Below are 25,389 nucleotides of genomic sequence, written 5' to 3'. Positions count from 1 at the left end.
TTTGTTCGTGACCTCTGAACCTTCTCGTTTCCCTCAGGCCTCCCCTACGTTCATGAGCCATTTCCAAGAAGGTAGTTGAGAAAACATAAAATTCAGGATAAACATCTGGCGTAGGTTCAAACACCGGGGGCCGTGGTCTACACCTGTCCTGTGAACAGGCCTCCAGCAGCTCCTGCGTCATTCCTGTCTCTGGCTGGGGGGGAGGGGGCGCAGGGGGCACGGGGGTGTGGTTCTTCCTCGTCATCCTGGCCAAAGGAAGTAAAAGGGAAGAGAAAGGCTCCAGACCTCCAAAGAGCAGTGCAGCTCAGTATTTTTATCTTTACTTTGATTTTTTGTTCTGGAATGGGTTATGCCTCTGACAAAAAAAAAAGGAGGTCGGGGGAAGGAGGGTAGAAATCTTCCTATCTTATTCTCTAGTGTTGGGTCAGAAGTGATATTACTTAATATTTTTAATTAATTTGTTATTTCATACAAAAGAAATACATTATACATTCTTGTTCATAAAATTTTACACAAAATGAAAATACGAGAGGGGGAAAGTCCTGTTCACTGCCTACCCCAATGCAGTTTCTAATTCGGGTCCTATGAAGTGTTTCGGGCGCAGCTTTTCAGATCTCTTTCTGTGCGTTTCCATGTATGGCTTATTTTCCTATATACGCACTTTGTGCCTTGTTTTTTAATCAATGGGATTATATCAGATATGCTGTTCCCATTTTCCATTTTGTCTTATTTTAAGAGTGAAAATCCTAGAGGTCACCTTAACAATCATATAGATCTACTTCTTTCTTTTTAAGAGCTACATGCTATCCCATAGACTCAATATAGCATAGTTTTTAAACCATCCCACACTCACCACTGATGGACATTTAGGTCATATTCAGTTGTTCACTTTACCAACGAGCTATGATAAGAATAATCCATTTCCTTATATTTTTTGCACACTTACAAGTATCTGTCTTGTGTCAACAACCAAAAACATGGACTTGTGGAGGCAAAGGTTACTAATATTTACTTGTTTATAGATCCTGCCCAATTGCCTTTCTAAGTAGCCGAACCAATATGTTCTCGTCACGATATTAAATGATACAAACCATCTCCCTGTGCCCAAACTTCGCAAAGGTGCTGGATAAGGAGCCACATCTCCTTTTAACGGGTAGTTTCCTGATTACAGGGGACGCTGGACAGTTTTTTATGTTTATTGGCCATTTGCCTGTTTTGTGAATTGCTGGTTTATTTATTGCCAGTGTCGTTCAGTTGACAGGATTGTTTTTTCTTGGATGAAAAGGGAGAGTTTGCTAGATATTCGGAAAGTTGTAAATATACTCACTTTGTCTTTGAAGTCTGTTTACGGTGACTTATCTTGTTAAAGCCGACAATTTACAGTACAGACTTATTACTGATTTTATAAGCTAGAGGCACCCTCATTGTTATAAATAATTAAAGTGATACAGAAAAATTACTGATGAATTGCATGCATACTCTTTAACCACAGTTCTTGTGTTCTTAAGGTGGCAGATTCAATTCTATGTTCACTGCACAGGAAGTTTCTTCTCTTGCCTCTCAAAAAAAAACATCTTCTTTTGCAGCTTTGGGGCAAAATGATTCTTCCACTGAAGCAACACTAGCTTTCACAGCTTTTATCTGCTCCCAAAATTTTCATCTCTTTCACTTTTTAACTTTCTGCTCAGCATAGCGCTCTCAAACTTTTCTTCCGTAACAATTATTTTTTAGTAGCTTTTTCAAATCTTGTTATTTCTACTTTTTAAGTTGATTGTGGTGTTTTTTGGGGGGGGGAGGGACAGATGAGGTATCTGAATTTGTTGTTAGGTCTCTGCAGGCTCCACTGTAAACTATATATGTATGTATATAATCCCATCTTCAGGCTCTTGGTTGATTTATTGAGGTTTTTGTGTGATCGTAAGTGCTTTGGGGATGCTTCTTCATCTCCTGGGTTCTTCCAGGTCGACTCTGTCTGCAGTTTGGTTTCAGTGGTGTTTTACTTGCTTTCTCCCAGGCCTGTGTTCACTGGTGATGGACCCCCAATCTCCACTGTACACAGACTTAATCTGAGTGAATGTTTTTTTTTTTTCTCCAAATGTCTCATCTTAATGAGACTGAATTGCTTCCCATCTCATCTACAGTTTGAAGGCTCTCATTTTATTCTTATCAATTATTTTTTTTCCCAGAGGAGCCTTTTATTAGTGACACCATCCTTTCCCCTGCTGATCTGCAACGCCCCTGTCTTCACTCACTCTGGGGTCATGTACGCCGGTCCCTTCCACGGGCTCTCTCCTCCACCCCTGGCCTGTGCCAGCCTTTCCTTGCCCCGACACGCACCACGTTGTCACAGTGACCACGGCTTCAGATGAACTTTTGGTATCTGTTGCAGTCAATCTTCTTACCTTCTTTTCTTCCAAAGCGGCTTGGTCCTTTGCGCCTCTAAATTGGCTTGTCAACATCTTGCCAGGAATCTGTTTAGAATCTGTTGAATCTATAGATCAGTTTGAAGAGAATTGATACCTTTATGATATTGTCTCTTCTATCTCATTACTATGGTATATGCATATTATTAATTAAAATATATTTTCTAATAAAATTTGTATTTCTGCAGAAGTCTTATACTTCTGCTAAATTTATTCATAGATACTTGATGTCTTTATATCAAATCTACATAATTTAAAATTGACTTCCTAGCTGCTTGTTACAAAGATACAAAAATAAATGAAAACTTTGCCAAACTCTCTTGAATTCTAATGATTCACATAGAGGTATATATGAATATGTGTGGATTTATATAATGTAAACACAGTGAGAGTTCTTTTCTTCTACTCTAATTTTTCCACTTATTACTCCTTTTTCTTGCCTTACTGTGTGGGCTAGGTCCTTGTACACGGTGAATACAGGAACTGATGGCAATGATTTCATCTTGATCCTGATTTCAGAGGGAGAGTTTCTGTCACTGCACAGTTATGGATGGTGTTTGCTGTAGGCTTCTCTTATAAAAGACTTAGTAGATTAGAGAAGTGTTATATTAGCATCTGATATTTTCAACATAGAAGGTGTCCGCAGCCCTGTTTTCTGTTGTTTCTGCTGGTTCTCACTCGCAATTTTTTAAATCAGCTTTTAATTTTGGAATGATTTTATACTTACAGAAAAGTTGCAAACACAGAAGTTTCTGTACTCTGCACACCCAGGTTTATTTCCTGTGACATTGTCCTCTCACCTGACTCTGGTTACGTTTTTCTTTTTTTTTTTAATAGTTTATTTTCTTTCTTTTTTTTTTTAATTTTTTAATAGTTTATTTTCAAATTGGTTTCCATGTAACACCCAGTGCCTCTCCTCACAAGTGCCCCCCACCATGACCATCACCCCCTTCCCTCCCTCCCCCTCCCCCTTCAGTCCATGGTTTGTTTTCAGTATTAAATAGTCTCTCATGATTTGTGTCCCTCTCTCTCTCCAACTCTCTTTCCCCCTTCCCCTCCCTATGGTCCTCTGTTAGGTCTCTCCTGTTAGACCTATGAGTGCAAACATATGGTATCTGTCCTTTTCTGCCTGAGTTATTTTGCTTAGCATGACACCCTCGAGGTCCATCCACTTTGTTACAAATGGCCAGATTTCATTCTTTCTCATTGCCATGTAGTATTCCGGTGTGTGTGTGTGTGTGTGTGTGTGTGTGTGTGTGTGTGTATACACCACATCTTCTTGATAAAAAGCTTCTGCAATGCAAAGGAAACGATAAAAAAAACTAATAAGCAACCGACAGAATGGGAAAAGATTGTAGACCACTTTTTAATTTTTGTTCATCTTTTGTTTTTCTCGTGATTAGATTGAAGGTGAGGGTTTCCTGAGAGAATACCACAGAGGTGAGGTGAGGTGAGCCCTTTTCACCAGGGAAGTTGACCTTGATCACTTAATTAAAGTGGTGTTTGCCAGGCTCTTCTACTATAGAGTTACCAGTTTCCCCCTTTCCACAAAGGGAACATTTTCTTCTGTTCAAAAAGATTATTTTGCCGGGTGTCTTTGTGTACTAGCATTGTATTGGGGAAATTATTTATAGCAAACATCAAGGACTGCAATGGAGGCTTGGAAACCCTTTGGAAAAGGTTTCTGTCTGCCAAATCCAGGTGTTTAACACGGGTCAGCGTCTGAGAGCACCTGGGGGAAGGCTGGTGGGTCTCTGGGAGGGCACTTATTCCAGACTAGAGATGCCCCCTTCACTGCTCTCACTGGGAGGATGTGGTGCCTGGCCGGGACTCTTGATGTCCCCTCCATCTGTTTGTTTGTTTGTTTGTTTTTGAGAGAGAGAGAGAGAGAGAGAGAGAGAGCAAGCAGGGAAGGAGCAGAGAGAGAGGGAGAGACAGAGAATCCCAAGCAGGCTCCACACTATCAGCTCAGACCCTGTTGCAGGGCTTGAACTCATGAGTTGTAAGATCATGACCTGAGCTGAAAGCAAAAGTCTTACACTTAACACACGAGTTACCAATGCACCCTTGGACTCTCCATCTTGTATGGACTCTAGACTTCATTTCTGTCCCTCTCACCATTTAAAGCTGTCAAACCTGGGGCACCTGGGTGGCTCAGTCGGTTAAGCGTCCGGCTTCAGTTCAGGTCATGATCTCACGGTTCATGGATTCAAGCCCCGCATCGGGCTCTGTGCTGACAGCTAGCTCGGAGCCTGGAGCCTGCTTCAGATTCTGCGTCTCCCTCTCTCTCTCTGACCCTCCCCTGCTCGCACTCTCTCTCTCTGTCTCTCAAAAATAAATAAAAAACATTAAAAAAAAGAGTCTTAAAGCTGTCAAACCTGAGGTTCTGATTCTCTGGGATCAGCAAAGGCCCTGAGGTCAGAAGTGACTCCGTGCTTGCCTGGTTCTCTGGTCTCTCCTTTCACTTTACTTCCACCTGGTGAAGCCTTACCACACAGTTCCGTCTCTTCAGTAACATTCTTAAGTGCTTTTCTCAACTTTTTTGGTTTTTCCAGCAGAAAGCTGTATGACTTGTGGGAGTTGGGGGAGATTGAGGTTTTTTGAATCCTGCGCCACCACACCAGGAACTTGTAGTCATTGATTGATTGGTTGATGAACTGACATTTTTCAAAGTTTATTGCTTGAGGTTTGGTTGTGACTCATGAAGGTTTTCTCTGAAGGTTTTTAAGATTTTTCTCTTAGCGTTTATACTGTAATGAGTCTAGATTTGTTTAAGATATATTTTTTTAATTTTTTGTTTTTGTTTTGCATTTATCCTTTTGGGTTTCCAGACTTTCTTGAATTTGTGAGTTGATGTCTTTTGGTTTTTGGAAGTTGGGGTTTGTTTTTTTGTTTTAATCACAGCATAGCTAACATGCAATATTATATTAGTTTCAGGTGTACAACATAGTAATTCAACATGTATATACATTATGAAATGATCACCACAGTAAGTTTAGTTACCATCTGTCACCAAACACAATTATTACAATGTTACTGACTATATTCCCTGTGGCGGACTTTATAAGCCTTGATTACTTCTTTATTGATGGAAATTTGTACCTCTTAATCCCCTTCACCTGTGGTGCCCATTCCCCTCCCTACCTCCTCTCTGTCAATCATCAGTTTGTTCCCTGTATGTATGGGTCTGTTTCTGTTTTGTTTGTTTTATTTTTTAGATTCCACACGTAAGTCAAATCATGTAGTACTTATCTTTCTCTGATTTGTTTTACTTAACATAATATCTTCTAGGTCCACTGTCTTTGCAATGACAAGATTTCCTTCTTTTTTATGGCTGAGTAACATTACACACACACAGAGCCACTTTTTTATAACCTGAAGTTTGTACCTCTTATGTACACATGTTCCTAATCATTCATCTGTTGATGGAAACTTAGGTTGCTTCTATATCTTGGCGAATCATAAACAGTACTTCAATGAACATAGGGTGCATATATCTTTTTGAATTAGCATTTTCATTTTCTTTAGATAAATACGCAGTAAACTGCTGTATCATATGGTATTTCTATTTTTAATTTTCTCAAGAACCTCCACACTGTTTTTCCATAGTGGCTGAATCCAGTCTGCATTCCCACCAACAGTGCACAAGGGTTTTTTCTCCACATCCTTGCCAACACTTTTTATTTGTCTTTTTGGTTCTAGCCATTCTGACAGATGTGAGGTAACATCTCATTGTAGTATGGATTTGCACTTCCTTGATGACTAGTGATGTTGAGTGTCTTTTCCTATGCCTATTTTTCGTCTCTATGTCTTCTTTGGGAAAATGTCTATTGAGGTCCTCTTGTCCATTTTTTAATTTGGCTGTTTGGCTTTTTTGGTGTTGAGTTGTAGAGTTCTTTATATGTTTTGGATACTAACCCCTTATGCAATATATCATTCGCAAATATCTTCTCCCTTTTAGTAGGTTGCCTTTATGTTTTGTTCATGGTTTCTTTCACTGTGCAAAAGCTTTTTAATTTGATGTGATTTCAGTTGTTTCGTTTTGCTTTTGTTGCCCTTGTCTAAAGAGACAGATCCAAAAAATATCTATCGATTGCTAAGAGTTTACTACCAATGCCCAAGAGTTTACTACCTATGTTTTCTTTTAGGAGTCTTGTGGGTTTTAGGTCTTATATTGGGTTTTGAAGCCATTTTGCATTTATTTTTGTGTGTGGTGTGAGATACTTGGTCAGTGTCACTCTTTTGCATGTAGCTGTCCAGTTTTCCCAGCACCATTTATAGAAGAGACTGTCTTTCCCCTGTGTATCCATGCCTCCTTTGTCATAGATTACTGAATTATATAAGTGTGGGTTTATTTTCAGGCTCTCTATTCTACTCCATCAATCTTTTTGTCTATTTTTGTGCCAGTACCATAATGTTTGGATTACCAAAGCTTTGTAGTATATCATGAAATCTGGGATCGTGATTGTCTTCAGCTTTGTTCTTCCTTCTCAAGACTTCTCTGAGAAATTAAGTATCTGTGGATACTTGGGATCTTTTGTGGTTCCGTGCAAATTTTAGGATTATGTGTTCTAGTTCTGTGAAAAACTGTTGTTGGTATTTTGACTGGAATTACATTGAATCTGTATATTGCTTTGGGTAGTATGGGAATTTTAACATTAACTCTTCCAATGCATGACCATAGTATATATCTATCTATTTATTTGTGTCATCTTCAATTTCTTTCATTGATATCTTATAGTTTCAGAGTACTGTTCTTTCACCTCCTCGGTTAAGTTTATTCCTAAGTATTATATTATTTTTGATGCAATTATAAATGGGATTATTTTCTTAATTTCCCTTTCTGTTAGCTTGTTATTAGTGTATAGAAAAATGCAACCGGTTTCTGAATATTAATTTTTTTCTGAATATTAATTTTGTATCCTGCAAATTTACTGAATGTATTTATTAGATTTAATAGTGTTTTTGGTAGGTTTAGGTTTTTTTCACATATAGTATCGTGTCATCTGCAAACAGTGAGTGTTTTACATCTTCATTACTGATTTGGATGTCTTTTATTTCTTTTTCTTGTCTGATTAGTGTAGCTTGTTGAATACAAGTGGCAACATAAGGGGATTCTTGTCTTGTTCATGATCTTAGAGGAGTATCATGTTGAATACAAGTGGCAACATTAGGGGATTCTTGTCTTGTTCATGATCTTAGAGGAGACATTTTTAACTTCTCTCTATTGAGCATGATATTAGCTGTGGGTTTGTCATTTATCCCCTTTATTATGTTGAGGTATGTTCATACTAAACTACTTTGTTGAGAATTTTTATCATAAATGGATGTTGAGTTTTGTCTAATACTTTTTCTGCATCTGTTGAGAGGATCATATAACCTGTTTCCTTCCTTTTATTAATGTGTGTATCATGTCAATTGATTTCCTGATATTGAACCACCCTTGTATCCTTGGAATAAATCCCACTTGACCATGGAGTATGATCCTTTTAATGTATTGCTGAATTTGATTTGCTAATTATTGAGGATTTTCATTTACCTTGTATTTATCTGGCATTTATAGCAGAAACATAGTAGCCTTATGATGATTTGAGGTGATCTGAAATTTTAAAAATATGTCAGAATGGCTTATTTAATATGAGCATTTTCTGTTCTTTTAAGGATTGGTGGAAATTGTCAATAAAACTGTTTGAAACTGATATTTGTTATTGTTTTTGTTTTTTGAGAGAGAGAGAGAGAGCAGAGAGAGAGAGAGAGAGAGAGAGAGAGAGAGAGAGAAGATGAGGCTCAGAGGAAGAGGGAGAGAGAGAGAGAATCTTAAGCAGATTCCATACCCAGAGCAGAGCCGGACATAGGGCTTTATCTCACAACTGTGGGATCATGACCTGAGCGGAAACCAAGAGTTGGATACTTAATTGACTGAGCCACCCAGGTGCCCCTGAAATTGATATTTGTGTGTGTGTAGGTGTGGGGGAAAGTCAGGGTTAGGGTAGCTCTCAAAGTACATTATACATTTCTTCTATTACCTTCAATTCTGTTTAGTTCTCATGTTGACTCTCAGTTTGGACGATGCGTATTTTCCTTAAAAAAGTAAGCATTTTTTTCTAGATTGTCACATTTATTGGCAGAAAATTATACAAAGATTTCTTTTGTAAAGTTTTAATATTTTTCTTAACTGCAGACACATCCTTTTCCTTGTTCCTAGCATTGTTCATTTATGTTTTTTTCTTTTGGTCTCTCTCTCTTTTTTGTTAATGTTTATTTGTATTTGACAGAGAGAGAGATAGAAAAAGAGCATGAGTGGGGGAGGAGCAGAGAGAGAGGAAGACAGAATCCAAAGCAGGCTCCAGGCTCTGAGCAGTCAGCATAGAGCCCGACGCAAGGCTTGAACTCATCAACTGTGAGATCATGACCTGAGCTGAAGTCTGAGCCACCCAGGCACCCCTCCTTTGTTCTCTTGATCAAATTTTCCATTTTGCTGTTGCCTTCAAGGAGTCACCTTTTGGTTGCATTGCTCCATTACTCTTATGTTTTTGTCTGAGATTTAATTAAGTCCTGCTTTTCTTTATTGTATTTTAGTATTTTTTTCTTTCCTCATTTTTGTCTTCAATTTCCTTGGGGGAGAAATTTCCTTGGCCTTTTTTCTTAACACCTTGATTTAAAACTTAGTTTACTTTTCAATGATTCTTGTTTTCTAACAAAATGCTTTTTAGGCCATGAGTGTTTATCTCTTTGCCACTTTGGGTATATTGGTGATTTTCATATGTTTGTAGTTTTATATGTTTTCTTTAGAATTTATTTCTTAGTCATCTATAATTTATATTTTGATTTTCTTTTTAAACTAAGGACTGTTTAAAAGGAGTTTTGAAAATTTCCCAGTGAATAAGATTGAAGGAGTTTGCCCTGGTTGTTCTGATCTATGACATGTGGTTAGAAAATGTGTTCCATAAGATTTTTTTCATTTCAGAGTCTATTGTTATTTTTCTTGTGGCCTAATGCATGTGATTTTGCATGTGCTTCATGTTTGTAGAGTAATATAATGTAGTGATTAATATTGTGCTATTTAATGCCAGCCAGAAGGGAGGGTAGGAGCTGAGGGAGTAGGTAGGAAATATGGGGAGAAGTGTTCCAAACCCTAGCTCTGCCACAATATTGCTGTAAAACGTGTCCTCTCAGTATTTGAAAGGGATTTTCTTACACATCATGACTTCTACCATGAAGTCTGGTCAAGTGCATATTTTATTAGTAAGCAATAACATTCTGCATTCTTTGTAATGGAATATAATGGAATACTACTCAGGTATAAAAAAGAAGAAAATCTTGCCATTTGTGACAATGTGGTTGGACCTTGAGGGTATTATGCTAAGTGAAATAAGTCAGACAGAAAAAAACAAATACCATATGATTTCACTTATATTTAGAATCTAAAAAACAAAGAAATGACAAAAAAAACCCTTCATAAATGCAGAGAACAGATTTGTAGTTATTTAGAGCGGAAGTGGGTGGTGGTAGACAAAATGGGTGAGGGGACCAGATGCTTGGTGGTGAGTCATGACAAAGTTTATTGTGGTGACTTTTTAGGGTATACAAATATCAAATTATTACGTTATATACCTGAATTAACAAATATTATACACCAATTTTAGATCCATAAAAATACATATAGCTGAATTTTATTTCCTATCCAATATACATATTCTTATATTTTATGTCACTTTATTCCATTAGCATTTATTTCAATCACTAGTATGTTTATATTTATTCTTACTATCTTAGTTATTAATATTTACAGGAATCTCTTGTTTTCTCACCCTCTTTCTAACCTGTTTTTGGATTGGTTGCATTTCCTTTGCTTCATATTTTCACCCAATATAATGGAATGTTGCCTTTTTTGTTATTGAAATTGAATTTTCAATTAACATACTTAGGTTTATATCGTTCTCTCAATGCCTGGAGTTATTTGGTACCTTTTCATAAGTTAAAAACTGGAACTTGATTTTCTTTTTCTCGTCCCTCTTCCTATGCCCTCCATGAAAGTTTTGAGTCTGAAAATGTCTTCATTTTACTTTTATACATGAGTGAATGTTTGTGTATGCTTAGAATTAAGGTTCACTTAAAATTTTGGTCATTTTTCTCCACTGTTGTCCTGAATTCAGTGTTTCATATGAAAATTCCAGCTTCCAACCAATTTTCATTTCTTGTAGGTAAGTTGCTTTTACTTTCTGGAACCATTATGGTTTGTTTGTTATCCTTGATGTTTTAGATTTCACCATAATACATCTAGCTATGTGTTTTAAATATTTATTCTCTGCACTTGATGAGCCTTTTTAACATAAAGTTCTAATTTTCTTTGACTCATTTCACTTGGCATAATACTCCAGCTCCATCCATGTCATTGCAAACGGCAAGATTTCATTCTTTTTATGGCTGAGTAATATTCTATTGCATATATAAACCACATCTTCTTTATCTATTCAACAGTTGATGGACATTTGGGGTTTGATCCATCGTTTTTCTATTGTTGATAATGCACAAAGACAAATGTCATATGATTTCACTCATATGTGGAATTTAAGAAACAAAACAAATGAACATGGGTGGGGTAACTAGTGGTTACCAGAGAGGAAGTAGGCAGGGGGACCGGTCAAATATGAGGTGGGGATTGAGAACGGCACTCGTGATGATTACCAGGTGGTGTATGTAAGTGTGAACAACCAAATTCTATGCCTGAAACTAACGTTTGTTAACTAACTGGAATTTAAATCATAACTTATAAAAGAAGTTCTATCTTTCATTCTGAAAAGTTTTCCCTTCTTTTTATTTGATTTTTTGTTCTCACTTTCTCCTCTCCTTCTAAAATTCCCATGGGCCGTATGTCCAAACATCAGATTATGCAGTATATCTTATTTTTTTTTCATAGTTTCAGATCTTTTTTTCTTACATTCCAGGAAAAGAATACATCTAATTAACTTTTCTTCAACCTTGTCTATTCAGCTACTAATACGCCTACCTTTATTTTTTAAAGCAGTTTTAATAAGGTATAACTTACATACTCTAAAATTCATGTGTTTTAAGTGTACAATTTAATGATTTTTAGCAAATGTATAGAGTTCTACAACCATCACCACAATCCAAATTTAGGGCACTTCATTACCTCCCAAAGTTTGCAATTTTTCATCATTTGTAGTCAGTCCCTGTTCCTATCTCCCAGCCCCAGGAAACTACTAATCTACTTTCTGTCTCTGTAGATTTCCTTTTTCTGGACATTTCATATAGATGGAATCAATACAGTAGGTGGTCTTGCACATCTGGCTTCTTTTAATGAGCACAATATGAGGTTCATTCATGTTGTAGCATGTATTAGTATTTCATTCCTTATTATTGCTGAGTAATACATCGTTGGATGTATATACCATGTTTTATTTATCCATTTACCTGTTAATGGACATTTGGAATTTTTCCACTTTTTGACTGTTATGGAAATGCTGCCGTGAATCTTTGCATATTCATGTGACCATGTTTTCATTTCTAGATTGATACCTAGGGGTAGAATTATGGGTCCATATGGTAATGTTATGCTTCCCCATGAGCAATGTATAAGGGTTCCAGTTTTTCCACAATCTTGCTAATTATGTCTTTGATTATAATTAATCCAGTAAGTATGTACTGATATCTCATTTGGTTTTAATTTGCCTTTTCCCTAGTGACTAATGATGTTGGATATCTTGTGTTCATTACCTTTTATAAATCTTTTTGAAGAGGGGCGCCTGGGTGGCTCAGTTGGTTAAGTGTCCAATTTTGGCTCAGATCATGATCTCACAGTCTGTGGGTTCGAGCCCCGTTTTGGGCTCCATGCTGACAGCTCAGAACCTGGAGCCTGCTTTGGATTCTGTGTGTGTGTGTGTCTCTCTCTGTCCCTTCCCCACTCATTCTCTGTCTCTCTCTCTCTCTGTCTCTGTCTCTCTCTCTCAAAAAATAAAAATAAAGACATAAAAAAATCTTTTAAAAGAAATAGCTATTCAAATCCTTAGCCAATCTTTTAATTGGGTTGTCTAATTATTAAGTTGTAAGAATTCTTTACATATCTGTACAAATCATTCATTAGAAATATGACTGGCTGATATTTTCTCAAAATCTAGGACGTCTTATTTTCTTAAAATCTTTTGAAACACAAAGGATTTAAATGTTGTTGAATTCCAATTTACCAATTTATTCTTTTATGGATCATGCTTTTGCTATAACTTCCTTTTTGTCTAACCCTAAATCACAAATAGTTTCTATCTATTCTTTGAAAAGTTTTATCATTTTCTCTTGTACACAGTACACTATATAATCTATGGGACCCAGTGAAAAATGAGAGTAGGGGGGACCCTTGTTCAAAAATCACGATGAATTTCGTAACAGTGAAAGCAGGGCATTAAACCAAGTACAAGGCCTTGTGTGAATATGTAGGATGCATGCCCCCAAATTTGGCCTTGCTCTTATATTTAGATCTATGATTCCTTTTGAGTTGATTTTTGTCTATGGTATGAGGTGAGGGTATAAATTAATCTTTCTGTATGTGGACATTTAAATGTCCTAGCATCATTTTTGAAAAGACTCTTTCCTCATTGAATTGCGTTGGCACTTTGAAAATCAGTTGGCCAACAATACGAGTTTATCTTTTCACTCTCAATTCTAATCCATGTATCTATTTTTATTCAGTGCTGTAACTGTCTTGATTAACGGTAGCTTTATAATAAGTCTTAATATCAAAAAGTATAAATCCTTGGGGCTCCTGGGTGGCTCAGTCAGTTAAGCGGCCAACTTCAGCTCAGGTCATGGTCTCATGGTTCGTGGGTTCAAGCCCTGTGTCGGGCACTGTGCTGACAGCTCAGAGCCTGGAGCCTGCTTCGGATTCTGTATCTCCTTCTCTGTCTTCTTCCCACCTCATGCTCTCTCTCTCTCTCTCCCTCTCTCTCTCTCTTGCCCCCCCCTCTCTCTCAAAATAAAACATAAAAAAAAAAAAGAGAAAGTATAAATCCTCTGATTCAGTTCATCAAGACTATGTTGGCTCTTCTGTGACCTATGTATTTCCACATAAATTTTTGGATCAACTTCTCAATCTCTGCAAAAAGTCTTGCCTGAGGTTTGCTAAGAATTTCACTGAATCTGTAGATCAATTAGGGGAGAATTGCTATTTTAAAAATACTGAGTTTTCCAATCCATGAACATGGAATGTTTCCATTTATTTTGATCCTCAGTTTTTCTTAGCAATGTTTTGTAGTTTTTAGCATATAAAACTTGTTTTTGTTTGTTGAATTAATTGCTAAATATTTCATTTTTTGCCAACCTTTATTTTTAAATTTGAAAACTCAATTTTTAAAAATCCAAGTTAGTTAACATACAGTGTAGTCCTGACTTCAGTAGTAGAACCCAGTGATTCGTCTCTTACATTTGATATCCAGTGCTCATCCCAACATGTACCCTCCTTAATGCCGATCACTCATTTAACCCATCCTCCACCCACCTCCCCTCCACCAGCCCTCAGTTTGTTCTCTGTTTAAGAGTGTCTTATGGTTTGCCTTCCTCTGTGTTTTTATCTTATTTTTCCTTCCCTTCCCCTGTGTTCATCTATTGCATCTCTCAAATCTCACATATGACTGAAATCGTATGATATCTGTCTTTCTTTGTCTGGCTTACTTTGCTTTGGTTAATTGTTTTATAGAAGCAATTCTACCCCATAAGGTGTGAGAGTATTAAATATACTTACTCTAAAGCCTTGCTTTGTTTACTGTATTATTTCTATTTCCTCTGATGTTACCAAAATATGATCAAAGACGGATCTGAAGGGACCTGGGTGGAACCTGATTCTCTTAGTTAAGCTAATGTTAACAGCCTGTAACATGGGTGTAGTACTCCATGTCTTTCTCAAAATTTGTTCCAAACTTTACATACAAATGAGAGATTTTTATTAATTTTGTTTGTATAAAAATGGGGTCATGATATATTAATCTGAACTTGATATTTTTATTTATCAATAGAACTATGCCCTCCATCCAAACTACTAGAAATAAATAGCTACATACTATTCCAGCAGTATGGATCTGCCATCTACTCTGCTCTTCAGCTGAATGGACAATTGAGTTTTGGGGTACTCATGATTGTTGTATTTTGCTACAAAAATATTTCAATAAAAACTTTTGTACTTGTAGGCATCAATAAATATTGATCAGTGTCTTATGTATCTCAGATACTCGAGAAAAATCAGGGGGCAAAACAGACAAAATCCCTGTGCTTGTGGTATATATATTTTGGAAGAAGACAGACAACGAATAAGACAATAAACACTAAATGAAATAATTTATTATTAATTAGGGTACTAAAGATATGAATAAAAACAGAGCTAGAATAGGGGGTTTGGAATATGGGGATACAGTAGGGGGCTGTGGTTGTGATTTTAAGTGAGTTGGTCAAAGCAGGTCTCATTTGAGAAGGTGCCATGGAGCAAGATCCTTACGGAGATGAGGGAGTTAGTTCACCGCATGGATGTCTGGACAAAGAACATACTACACAGAAGAGAGATCCAGCACCAAGTTTCTAGGGTTGGAGTGTGCCTGATGTAGTCAAGAAACGGCCAAGAGGAGGGTGGGGCCAGAGAGAGTTGAAGTAGGGGAGAGGAGAGAAAGGCTGTATCATTTCAGGTCCCTTGAAAACTGTAAGAACTTGGCTTTTAATCTGGGGGAAATGGGGAGCCACTGGAAGCTTTGGAGTTTCTATAAGATGCATATTGTTTTTATTTCCATAGGATAGGTTCCAGAAATGACTGCTGGATTAATCTGTAGTGTATCTAAAAATTCACAGATTATTGCTAGATTTTTTTCTGAAAAGGCTTTAGCAATTCAAGCTCATACCAGCAAGGAACATTTCTCTGAATCTTCTCCCACACAGCAGCATCACATATAAAACTGTGTTTGTCATGCTAACTAGGAAGAAATGGTTTCTTACTGGTGTTTCAGCTTATATGTATTCATTTGTTTATTAGACATTTTAATTTTCTTTTCCCTAAGCTGCCTGTTCAGGTCTGTTTCCCTTGGGGTTGTTAATAGCCTGGAGTCTTTGCATAGCAAATGTATTAACCTTTTGTCATATTTATTGAAAGTACTTTTCTACATTGTCTTTTAAGATCTGTACTGCTTTTTTTTTTTTTACATTTAAATCTATTAAATCTTCCTCCCTCTACTTTATATATTTTTCTTGGCTTGACTCAGATATTTATTCTATCATGTAAGTTCCTATAGAAATGCTTTATCCAGTTTCAATGGAATTACAAATTGCAAATATATCACACTTACACAATAATTTCAGAAGGACTGACATTTTTAAATTACTGTGTTTTCCTAATTGGGGTTGCCTTATATATATGTTTATTTAGATCTTGTTTAATTTCCTTTAATAGGATTTTATAATTTTCTTCATATGGTCTATACCTTTGAAATGTTTGTAAATATACATGCATTTTATTTGCATTTGTGTCTGGAATATGACTTTATTTCTTTTCAATTTATATTGTTCCAAATAAAATCCATAAATTTTATATATCTACTTTTTAAAATTCATGCATGTTGGTAAATTCCTTCTCTAGTTCTTATAGATTTTAGTTTTGTTCTCTAGGGTTTCTATATATATAATTGTGGACAATTAGTATTTATATGAATGACTTCATTTTCTTACCCTATTGCTTTAGCCAAAACTTCTAAAAATATGTATAGGTGAGCAACTTGTCCTTTTTTTCCCATTTAAATGGCTTGACCATTTCAGTATTCACTGTAATGTTTGTTATTTTTGGAGACTTTATGTTATAATGGCACCTATCTATTCTTATAGTTTTATGAAAATAGCTGCTACATTTTACAAACTCCCTTTTAAGGTAATTTAGGGATATATTTATATGCTTTATTTTATCTTTTTGTTTGTTGATGTACTGAATTATGTAAAAGGATTTCTGATTGTTGAACCATCTTCACTCATTTTATTATTTCCCTTTTTCCTCCTCTTTATTTCCTTAATACAATAGTTTAATGTTTTTTAAAACAAAAATTTTTTATTACTGGTCTTTTTTATTATTTATTATTTTATTTTATTTTTAATAGTTTATTGTCAAATTGGTTTCCATATAACACCCAGTGCTCTTCCCCACAAGTGCCCTCCTCCATTACCACCACCTCCCTTCTCCCTCCCCCTCTCCCTTCAACCCTTGGTTAGTTTTCAGTATTCACCATCAAAACCCTTGAGGAGAAAGTAGGAAACAGCCTCCTTGACCTCAACTGCAGCAATTTTTTACTTGACACATCACCAAAGGCAAGGGAAATAAAAGCAAAAATGAACTATTGGGACCTCATCAAGATCAAAAGCTTCTGCACTGCAAAGGAAACAATCAAGAAAACTAATAGGCAACTGACGGAATGGGAAAAGATACTTGCAAATGACATATCAGATAAAGGGCTAGTATCCAAAATATACAAGGAACTCATCAAACTCCACACCCAAAAAACAAATAACCCAGTAAAGAAATGGGCAGAAAACATAAACAGACACTTCTCCCAAGGGGATATCCAAATGGCCTACAGGCACATGAAACGTTGCTCAACATCACTCATCATCAGGGAAACACAAATCAAAACCACACTAAGATACCACCTCACACCAGTCAGAGTGGCTAAAATGAACAAATCAAGAGACCATAAATGCTGGCGAGGATGTGGAGAAATGGTCACCATCCTACACTGTTGGTGGGAATGTAAATTGGTGCAGCCTCTCTGGAAAACAGGGTTGAGGTTCCTCAAAAAACCATCAGTAGAACTCCCCTATGACCCAGCAATAGCACTGGTAGGGATTTACCCAAGGGATACAGAAGTGCTGATGCATAGGGGCACATGTACCCCAATGTTCATAGCAGCACTGTCAACAATAGCCAAATCATGGAAAGAGCCTAAATGTCCATCACCTGAAGAGTAGATCAAGAGGATGTGGTATATATATACAATGGAGTATTACATGGCAATGAGAAAGAATGAAATTTGGCCATTGTAGGAAAGTGGATGGACCTCGAGGGTGTCATGCTAAGCGAAATAAGTCAGGCGGAGAAGGAAAGATACCATTTGTTTGCCCTCATAGGTATAACAGGAGAAGAGAAGAAACCTAATGGAGGGCCATGGGGAGGGGAAGGGGGAAAGAGAGTTGGGGAGAGAGAGGGACACAAAACCTGATTTTTTAAAAAATTGAAGTAAAATTAACATACAATGGTCTATTAGTTTCAAGGGTATGATGTACTGATTCAACAATTCTACACGTCACTCAGTGCTCATCACAATGTATACTTATCATGTGTCACCATACAATGTTATTACAATATTATAGACTGTATTCCCTTTACTGTGCTTTTCATCTCTGTGATTTATTTATTTTATAACTGAAAGTTTGTACCTCTTAATCCCCTTTATCTATTTTACCCATCCCCCAACATACCACTCCTCCGCCAACCACCAGTTTGTTCCCTGTATTTAAGAGTCTGATTTTTTTGTTTGTTTTATTTTGTTTTGGTTTTTTAGATTTTGCATGTAAGTGAAATCATATGGTATTTGTCTCTGTCAGACTTATTTCACTTAGCATAATACTCTCTAGGTTCACCTATATTGTCATAAATGGCAAGATCTCATTCTTTTAAAAATTAAAAACAAATATCAAATGATCCAGTAATTCCGCTACTGGGTATTTACCCAAAGAAAACAAGAATATTACTTCTAAAAGATAAATGCACCCCTATGTTTATTGCAGCATCATTTACAATTGCCAAGTCTTGGAAGCAACCCAAATGTCCATCGATTGATGAATAGGTAAAGAGGATGTGATGTATAAATATAATGGGATATTTCTCTTCCTCTATTTTTGAAATAGCCTCTAACCACAAGGTCTATTTATTTCATCTTTGAGACTCAAAACAGTACTTTTTGTTTTCTTTTGTAAAATCTCTGGGTGGTTTATTTTCTTTATGCTGCAGCATGTTTAGCTTCTACTTATTATAACTTATTGAGACTTCTTTTGTGGCCAAGATTATTATTATTATATTAAAAAGTTAGTGTTTACTTTTTCAGAGGGGGGCCAGAGAGAGAGGGAGAGACAGAATCTGAAGCAGGCTCCAAGCTCTGAGCTCTTAGCACAAAGCCCAACATGGGGCTCGAAGTTAAGAACCCCAAGATTATGACCTGGGCCTAAGTCCAACACTTAATTGACTGAGCCACCCAGGAGCCCCTTTAATGGCCAAGATTATGATCGATATTGACACACATTTCAAGGACATTGGGGGGAAAATAGTGTGTTGCTTGTTTTAAGGTCACAAGATTAAATAATAAATTATTCTTGCTAATTTATCCAGAGCCTGTATATTTTGATCATTTTTTGAATATGTGTAGAATCAAACACTAGAGGTGAATTGCTTTTCGACATCCATAAAACATTTGTTCCACTACCTGTTTCTTGATTTTTCCTTTGATATGATTATGAGTACCATTATTTTTTGTTTTGTTTATAATTGAATACCATAACTTTCATTTTATAAATTTTGTGTCACTTTGTCCTTTTTGTATCTCTTCTTGGATTCCATTTGTTATCTGTGTCTTTCAATAGTATCCTATATTTAGTTTACTGAGAGTTTTTACATGAATAAGTGTTGGGTTTTGTTAAATGATTTTTTTTGCATCAGTTGATATCATTAATATTCTCTAGTTTAGTCTGTTGATGTGGTAGATTACACTGATTTTGAACATTGAATGAGATTTGCATGTCTAGAAAAACACTGGTTGTGATGTATAATTTTTTTCTGGCATTGCTGCATGAGATTTGCTAATATTTTCCTGAAGATTTTTGCATGTATATTCTGAGAAATATTGGTCTGAAGTTTGTCTTTATCTGCTTTTGGTATTACAATAGTGCTGGACTCATAGAAGGAATTAAGAAGTGTTCCCTCTGTTTCTATTTTCTGGACAAGACTGTGGTGAATTGGTATCATTTCTTCCTTAAATATTTTGTAGAATTATCAAAAATACCTGAACCTAGTGCTTATTTTTTCAGTTATTAGTCACTGAATCAATTTTTTAAAAAGTGAATATAGGCCCATTCAAATTACCTATCTCTTGTTGTGCGAGTTTCGTAGGTTTCTGTTTTTCTAGGATTTTGTAAATTTTATTTAACTTATCAAATTTGTGGAAATATGTTTATTTATAGTATTCCTTTGTTATCTTTTTTGTATCCATGAAATCATTTGTATGAGCCTACTTTCACTTTGATATTTTGCATCTTTTCTTTCTCTCTCGTTATTTCTTTGTTAGCCTGGGTAGATGGTTATTAGTTTTCTAGATCTTTCCCAAGAACTAACTTTAGGTTTGGTGGAGTTTTCTCTTTTATTTTCTATTTTCAATGTCATTGATTTCTGCTCTAATTTTTGCTTCCTTACTTCTACTGCTTTAGGCTTAAAATGCTCTTTCTTTTCTAGTTTTCTAAGTGGAAAAACTTAGATTATTGATTTTGAATTTTTCTACTTTACTAATATATGCATTTAATGAAATGCATTTCTCTCTAATCACAGTTTTTTTCTGCATCCCACAAATTTTGATAAGTTGTATGTTCATTTTTATTTTGTTCAAAATATTTCTAAATTTTTCTTGAAATGTCTTCTTTGATCCAGGCATTATTTAGAAGTATATTTTTAACTCTCCAAGTATTGGGCACTTTCTAGCTCTTTCTTTTATTGATTTCTAGTTTAATTCCTGTGTTGTCTGAGAATATGCTTTTTATTATTTTTATTCTTTAAAATTTTTTAAGATGTGTTTTATGGCCTAGTGTGTGGTCTGTCTTGATGAGGGTTGTTATTCCGTGTGATTTTGAGGATTATGTGTATTCTGCTGTTGTTGGATGGATTATTATAAAAATGTTAACTAGATCAAATTGATTGGTAATGATGTTTAGGCCAATTACATTCTTATTACTTTTCTACCTGTTTGACCTACTAATTACTAAAAAAAAAATAAGCTTTTCATGTATACACCTGTAGTAACAGATTTGTCTGTTTCTATTAACATTTTTATCAACTTTTAACTTACATAATTTGATGCTGTGTGTTTAGGGAGATATATGTTAAGGACTGTTGGGTCTTCTTGGAAAACTGACCCCTTTATCATATGAAATGCTCTCTTTTGCCTTGATAATTTTTCTTATACTGAAGTTTCTTTGTGTGTGGAAATAATGTGGCTACTCCATCTTGTTTGTTTTGTTAGTGTTAGCATGGTATCTCCTTCTCCAGTCTTAACCTGAGTCTTTGTATTTATGGGTTTTTCTGGGTGACAATACGGTTTTTTTGGGTGACAATACGGTTTTTCTGGGTTAGGTCTTGTTTTTAAAGTCACTTTGACAATCTCTGCTTTTTTTTCTTTCCAAGTTTTAAATTAATTTACAGTTAGCTAACATACAGTGTAATATTAATTTCAGGTGTAGAATTTAGTGATTCATCACTTATGCCCTGTGCTCATCAAAAGTGCCTTCCTTAATACACATTACCTACTTAACCCATCCCTCTGCCCACCTTCTCTCCAGTAACCATCAGCTTGTTCTGTATAGTTAAGAGTCTGTTTCTTGATTTTCCTCTCCTTTTCTTTCTTTACTATGTTCATTTGTTTTGTTTCTTAAATTCCATATATGAATGAAATCACATGGCATTTGTCTTTCTTTGACTGACTTATTTCGCTTCTTATAATTCTCTCTAGCTCTATCCACACTATTACAAATAGAAAGACTTCATTCTTTCTTATGAATGAGTAATATTCCAGTGGGGTGTGTGTATGTGTGTGTGTGTGTGTGTGTGTGTGTGTGTGTGTGTGTGTGTACTTCTATATCAGCTTATCAGCTGATAGATATTTGGGCTCTTTCCATAATTTGACTATCGTTGATAATGCTGCTATGAAAATGTATCCTTCTGAATTAGTATTTTTGTATCCTTTGAGTAAATGCTTACTAGTGCAATTGCTGGGGTAGTTCTATTTTTAACTTCTTTCTTTTCATTTTTTAAAAATTTATATATTTATTTTGAGAGAGGCAGAGCCAATGTGAGTGGGGAGGGGTAGAGAGAGAGAGACAGAGAATCCCAATCAGGCTCTACACTGACAGCACAGGGCCTGACACGGAGCTTTAACTCATGACTGCAAGGTCATGACCTGAGCTGAAATCAAGAGTCAGATGCTTAGCTAAGTAAGCTACCCAGACCCCCTATTTTTAACTTTTTGATGAAACTTTATGATGTTTTCCAGAGTGATTGCATCATTTGCATTCCCACCAACAGTGTAAGAGGGTTCCCCTTCCACGGCATTGTTGTTTTGTGTGTTGTTAATTTTAGCGATTTTGACATGCGTGAGGTGATATCTCGTTGTAGTTCTGATTTGTATATTCCTGATGATAAGTGATGTTGAGAATCTTTTCTTGTGTCTGTTGACCATCTGTATGTCTTCTTGGAAAAATGTCTATTCATGTTGTCTTCCCATTTTTTAACTGGATTATTTGTTTTTCGGATATTGGGCTTGATAAGTTCTTTATAGATTTTGTATACTATCCCTTTATTAGATATATCATTTGCAAATATCTTCTCCCATTCTGTAGGTTGCCTTAAGTTTTATTGATTGTTTCCTTCTCTGTGTAGAATCTTTTTATTTTGATGAAGTCCCAGTAGTTTATTTTCGCTTTTTTTTCCTCTTGCCTTAGAAGATATATCTAGGAAGAAGTTGCCATGGCTGATACCAAAGAGGTTATTGCCTGTGTTCTCCTCTAGGATTTTAATGGTTTCCTGTCTCACATTTAGGCCTTTTATCCATTTTGAATTTATTTTTGTGAATAGTGTAAGAAGTTGGTCCAATTTCATTCTTCTGCATGTTGCTGTCCAGTTTTCCCAATACCATTTGTTGAAGAGAATCTTTTTCCTATTGGATATTCTTTCCTGCTTTGTTAAAGATTAATTGACCATATAGTTGTAGATTAATTTCTGGGTTCTCTGTTTTGTTCCATTGATCTATGTGTCTGTTTTTGTGCCAGTACTATATGGTCTTGATCACTACAGCTTTGTAATATAACCTGAAGTCTGGAATTATGAATCCTCCAGCTTTGTTTTTCTTTTTCAAGATTGCTTTTGCTATTTAGGGTCTTTTGTGGTTCTATAGAAATTTTAGGATTGTTCTAGCTCTGTGGAAAAAATGTTGGTGGTATTTTGATAGAGATTGCATTCAATGTGTAGATTGCTTTGAGTAACAGACATTTTAACAATATTTTTTTCTTCCAATCCATGAGCATGGAATGTTATTTCATTTCTTGGTGTCATCTTTAATTTCTATCATTAGTGTTTTATAGTTTTCAGAATATATATCTTTTACCTCTTTGTTTAGGTTTATTCCTAGATATCTTACAATTTTTGGTGCAATTGTAAATGGGATTGATCCTGGATTTCTCTTTCTGCTGTTTCATTATTGGTGTAGAGAAACACAACAGATTTCTGTACATTGGTTTTGTACTGTGACTTTACTGAATTGGTGTATGAGTTCTAGCAATTTTTTGGTGGAGCCTTTTGGGTTTTCTGTATAATGTATCATGTAATCTGCAAATAGTGACAGTTTGACTTCTTCTCTGCCAATCTGTATGCTTTTTATTTCTTTGTGTTGTCTGATTCCTATGGCTAGGACTTCCACTACTATGTTAAATAACACTGGTGAGAGTGGCCATCCCTGTCTTGTTTTTGACTGTAAAGGAGAAGCTCTTAGTTTTTCCCCATTGAGGATGGTATTTGCTGTGGGTTTTTTATTATGCTGAGATATTTTCCTTCTAACTCTACTTTGTTGAGGGTTTTATCATGAATGGATGTTGGACTTTGTCAAATAATTTTTCTGCTATTAAAAGGATCATATAGTTCTTATCCTTTCTTTTATTAATGTGGTGTATCACATTGATATGCAAATATTTTGCAAATATTGAACCACACTTGCAGCCCAGGAATAAATCCCACGTGATCATGGTGAATGCCTCTTTTAATGTACTGTTGGATTCAATTTGTTAGTATTTTATTGAGAAACTTTGCATCTGTGTTCATCAGGGATATTGGCCTATAGTTCTCTTTTTAAATGGAGTCTTTGGTTTTGGTATCAGGGTAATGCTGGCTTCATAGAATGAGTTTGGAAATTTTCCTTCCATTCCTATTTTTTGGAATAGTTTGAGAAGAATAAGTATTACCTCCTCTTTAAATGTTTGATAGAATTCATCTGACCCTGCACTTTCATTTGATGGGAGATTTTTTTTATTACTGATTCAATTTCTTTGCTGGTTATTGGTCTGTTCAAGTTTTCTATTTCTTCCTGTTTCAGTTTTGGTAGCTTACATTTCTAGGAATTCATCTATTTCTTTCAGATTGTCCAATTTGTTGACATATAGTTTTCCATAATATTCTTCTACAATCGTTTGTATTTCTGTGGTGTTGGTTGTTATTTTGTCTCTCTTGTTTGTGATTTTATTTATTTGGGTCCTTTCTCTTTTCTTTTTGATAGTCTGGTTATGAGTTATCAATTTTATTATTTTTTTTCAAAAACAACCTTCTGGTTTCATTGATCTGTTCTCTATTTTTTAGTTTTTATATTATTTATTTCTGCTCTAATCTTTATTATATCTTTTTTTATGCTGGTTTTAGGTTTCATTGATTGTTCTTTTTCTAGCTCCTTTAGGTATAAGGTTAAGTTGTTTATTTGAGATTTTTTTCTTGCTTTCTCAACTTTATTTTGTAACCATTTTCGTAAATTTCCAAAAATTAATTTAAAAGTAAGAGAAGCACTGGGTGTTATATGGAAACGAATTTGACAATAAACTATTATAAAAAAATAAATAAAATTAATTAAATCTTAAAGATAAATCCTTGAGACATTCAATGGAAACCCAAGTGACAGTCCAGCAATAGATCAATGATGTTCTCTGATGGGAACAAGTGATGAGTGCCATAAATGACAGTAATATCGTAAGGGATGGGAGAATAGTTTAAAAATATCTAAGACCACCGTCACTTTCTCTAGTGGTTCCCTTCTCTTTGTACCCTGGGGTGCGATGTGTATTCTCAAACCTCTCTAAAAATGTTAGTTGTTTTGGACATTTCTCATTTCCTGCAATATCACTATTTCTCGTGGGGTAACTTTTTTATTTCTTTCCAATATTTGAGAATTTTCTCAAAATTATACAGACTTGTGGTTATCTGTTCCAACTTGAGAGAAGGCTCTGTAAACCAATCAATATGATTCACTAAATCAAAGAATAAAGAAGGAAAGATCATATAAATATCTGAGCAGATGCACTTGATAATTTTTAACATCTATCCATGATAAAACTCTCAGCAAACTAGGAATAGATAGTAACTTCCTCAGTCTCATGAAAAATACACACACACACACACACACTATACAGCAAACATCATACTTAATGGTGATACTAAGTGCTTTTTTCCTAAGATTGAAAACAAGACAAGCAAGTCCATTCTCACCATTTTTCTTCAACATTGTGTCTAAACTCAACCAGTACAATAAGAAAGAAAAAGAAGTAATTATTGGGAAAAAAAAGTAAAGGAGTTTTGCTTACTGATGACATGATTATTTTCTATAAAATCCAAAAGACATATACAAAGACATTACTGGAATACAAGAATTTATAAGGCTTTTAAATACATGGTTAATTAATGTTTTTGAGAATTTACTTATTTCCATATAGTTATAACAAGCAATTTAAAAATCAATACCACTTAAAGCAATGCCAATTTATTTATTTTTTTCTCCATAATATTTTATTGTCAAATTGTTTTCCATACAACACCCAGTGCTCTTCCCCTTAAGTGCCCTCCACCCTCACCACCACCTCTTTTCCCCCC

The 25,389-nt window shown here is 35.4% G+C and overlaps 1 protein-coding gene across 1 annotated transcript in view; it reads left to right on the top strand.

Moving 5' to 3' along the window:
• The window catches only part of SP100 (SP100 nuclear antigen), a 94,402-nt gene that overhangs the window by 417 nt on the left and 68,596 nt on the right, over positions 1-25,389 (top strand). The gene's annotated exons all lie outside the window — the stretch shown is intronic.

The sequence above is a fragment of the Suricata suricatta genome, chromosome 3 (assembly GCF_006229205.1).
Source record: "Suricata suricatta isolate VVHF042 chromosome 3, meerkat_22Aug2017_6uvM2_HiC, whole genome shotgun sequence".
Taxonomy (NCBI): domain Eukaryota; kingdom Metazoa; phylum Chordata; class Mammalia; order Carnivora; family Herpestidae; genus Suricata; species Suricata suricatta.
The sequence above is the reverse complement of the archived record's forward strand: the minus strand, read 5'-3'. Positions and strand labels throughout refer to the sequence as shown.